The 3,423-nt window shown below is 34.4% G+C and overlaps 1 pseudogene; it reads right to left on the minus strand.

Annotated features, from left to right (window-relative positions):
- Positions 1-1,725: 1,725 nt before the first annotated feature.
- On the minus strand, positions 1,726-3,172 carry LOC119508518 (annotated as a pseudogene).
- Between the last annotated feature and the right edge of the window lie 251 nt (positions 3,173-3,423).

Below are 3,423 nucleotides of genomic sequence, written 5' to 3' on the forward strand. Positions count from 1 at the left end.
CACACCTTATACAAAAATGAACTTGAAATGGATCAAAGACCCAAACATTAGAGCTAAGAACATAAAACTTTTGGAAGAAAATATTTTAAAGATCTTGTGATAGGAAGACCATTTGTTGAAAAGACTATTCTTTCCCAATTGAGTAGTTTATCCCCCATTCATCAAAAATCATTGGCCATAAATGTGTTGGTTGATTTTCTCAGTTCTCAGTTCTACCTCATTGGTCTATTTGTCTGTCCTTGTGTCAATACCATAGTGTTTTTTTTTAAAATGATAGTGTGCAACTGTTTATTTTCATATAAAGTTACCCATAATATAACGTTAAATTTAAAAAATCAACTTCTAAAATAGTAGATATACTATGATTCCATTTTTATAAAAAGCATAGCTATGTATACACAGATACATGGATAAACATGTTAATAGTGGTGAGATTATAAATGAAATTTTATTTTCTTTATAACTGTATTATCTGATTTTTAAGAAAACTCATAGCACTTATTTATTATTTTCTGGTTTAAAAATCATTTCCATTTTGAAATAAACCAAGTAGACCTTAGAACTACCTTTTTCTGTCACAAAACTTCAGTTGAACAACTAAATTTGGCATACAATATTCAATTGGACAAGTATTAGAAAGAACATGGATTTCTAAATGCAAATTAAAGTGTTCGATAATCATTTTGACTCCATTTCTGATTAAAGTGAGCCTCTAATAAAATGATCATTGTGATATCTTCATTCCTGTATCACATTTATTTTTACTTTTTTGTCCTAAAATACCCGTTAAACTCTTCTCCCTCTTCTTATTCATTTTCTTACTCAGGATATGGAGAATGGAATAGACCTCAATTTCTTGTCCCATCCTGTTTTTTAGCTGAAGGCTAAGAAAGTTAAAAGGCAGTGGACTTCTGGATGTAAGAAAATGTCAGAGGCTGCTACATTTAATACTTCCTTACATAAAGCAAATTTGTGGACATAAAGCTTCTTCCCCAAAAAACACCAAAACATTACCAAAATTCTAAAAGTTTTTTCATTTTAAACAAACATCTTTAATGGTCTTACTATACTGGGGCATTTTAAAGATCATCTTATACTTTTTCCTATTAGAAGATGTTAATTTGTATAAAGAAGACATTTACAGATGATAATCTCTACAGAGCAAGAACACACTTCTGGATATCTTAAAAGTATAACTGCACATATTTTATACAACAATTTGCATTATTGTGGGGAATAGAAAATATTTTTGTATATAAATTCCTGTTCCCAACTAAGAGTAGCTAAAAGTTTCATTAAGTCAGTTAAAAAGAAAAAGCAAAAGAGAGAAAGAAAGAAAGAAAGAAAGAAAGAAAGAAAGAAAGAAAAGAAAGAAAGAAAAAGAAAGAGAAAGAAACAAGGCAAATACTGTATATGACTACCTGTCTTTTTGTAACATTTAGTTTGTTGTTCTTGCCAGTCTCAAACCATTGACTCAGAGACCTCAGCACCATAATAACAAGTCACACTATGACCTATAAAATGTAAAAGCCCAATGAAACTATTACATCCTTACTCATTTTCAGGAAAAAGTCTAACAGAATAGTGATAAGTATTTGCCTTAAACTTTAATCAGACAATACAGATCATTCGTAATACGAATTGTAATGAAGAACAAGGGCTGGCACAGATATGCTTTAGGTATTCTTTGGAAGCCCAGAAAGTTCAAGGATGTCTTATCAATGTTCATTTCAGATCCAGTAGCATAAAAACTTGTTTTTCTAAGTAGGATTTCCATAAATTAGAGAAGCGTGACATTGTAGCACCATCAATAATTCTGTGATCAGCTGACCAGTTCACATTCATTATCTGTGCCTTATATATGTCTCCCTTCTGGTTAAATTGGGGAAGGGCCTTAACTGATCTTAAAGCCCCAATTGCTACTTCAGGTGGCAATATCACCGGTTTGGCATAGATACCACCAATTGATCCAATGTTGGAAAGAGTAATTGTTCCTCCTGTAGTAACATCAGTGGTTCTGATCTGACCTGAAGAGCCCAATTTCTGGAGACAGTTCATTTCACTAGCAGTCTCAAATACAGAGCAGATCTGAACATTTTTTACATTAGGAACAAACAACCCTTGCTCGGTATCCATCATTACCCCGATCTTATGAGATTCCTTATATGCTATGTTCTGGCAGTTTTCATCCACAGAAGCATTAAGAATGGGGAACTGTAGTAATCCCAAGGAAGCAGACTTTAAGAAGGGCATAAAGGAGAGTTTAATTCCATAAGCAAAAGCAATGGGCTTTAATTCTTCCCGTAGTTTAACCAGTTCAGTAAGGTCAACCTCATCACAGTATCCAAAGTGAGGAATCTTCAGGGCTGTAGTCATTGTCTTGACCATTGCTTTGTGAAAGCCTTTAATGGGTTCTGTTCTGTTTTTCCCTGTGAATACCAGAGATTTTGATATTGGTACAGGAATAGTCCTGTCTTTTGGTGTTGCTGGAGATGACATAATTTTGGCTTTTGGTGAAGGAGATAATGTACCTCCTGTCTGCTTCGCCAAATAGTTGAGAATATCTTCCTTAAGTATTCTGCCATCTTTTACTGAGCCAACAACTTCACTCAGCTTAATATTGTTTTCCATTGCAAGGCAGCAAACTGCAGGAGTTGCCAGTGTTTTTTGGCCCTTTATCTCTTGGTGTGTGTGTTCATTATGGGACACAGCAGGTGTTTCAACATCTTCCTCTGAATCTTTTAAAGCTGTCATTCCTATGTCTACTAACAGCTTCCCTACATAGGCAATCTCCTCTATATTGTAATAGTTTTTTAAGGACTCCATCATAATGACTAGTGATAGTAACAGAAGCTTTATCACTTTCCACATCACAGATACTATCAAATAGAGACACTGTATCTCCTTCCTTTACATACCATTCTTTGCCAGTTACTTCTTTAATCCCTTCTCCAAAGTTGGAGAGTTTGAACTGAACAATCTGTCCATGTAAAGCAGCAGTTGTTTTCAGGAATTGATGTGGATGACTACTTGCATGAAGGATAACCAAAACAATACACAAATTTTGGCTTTAAAACATGAACATTACACGTCTGAAAATAATGAACACAAATCTCCTTACCAGCTGCTGAGTATTCCGGCTCTATGTCCTCAGAACTCACCCTGCCACCATCTTACTCCAGAAATGACAACTGCTTCCCTGTTGAGTACCATAGTGTCTTGATTACTTTGGCTTTGTCGTAAGTTTTACAATAGGGAACTGTGACTCCTCTTCATTCTTCTTTTTTTAAGATATCATTGGCTATGTGAGGCCCCTTATTCTTCCATGTAAATATGATTGGTATTTCCATTTCTGCAAAGAAAGCTGTTAGAATTTTGATTGGGATGGCACTGAATCCATAAATTGCTTTGGAAAATATTGAA

The sequence above is a fragment of the Choloepus didactylus genome, chromosome 13 (assembly GCF_015220235.1).
Source record: "Choloepus didactylus isolate mChoDid1 chromosome 13, mChoDid1.pri, whole genome shotgun sequence".
NCBI lineage: Eukaryota > Metazoa > Chordata > Mammalia > Pilosa > Megalonychidae > Choloepus > Choloepus didactylus.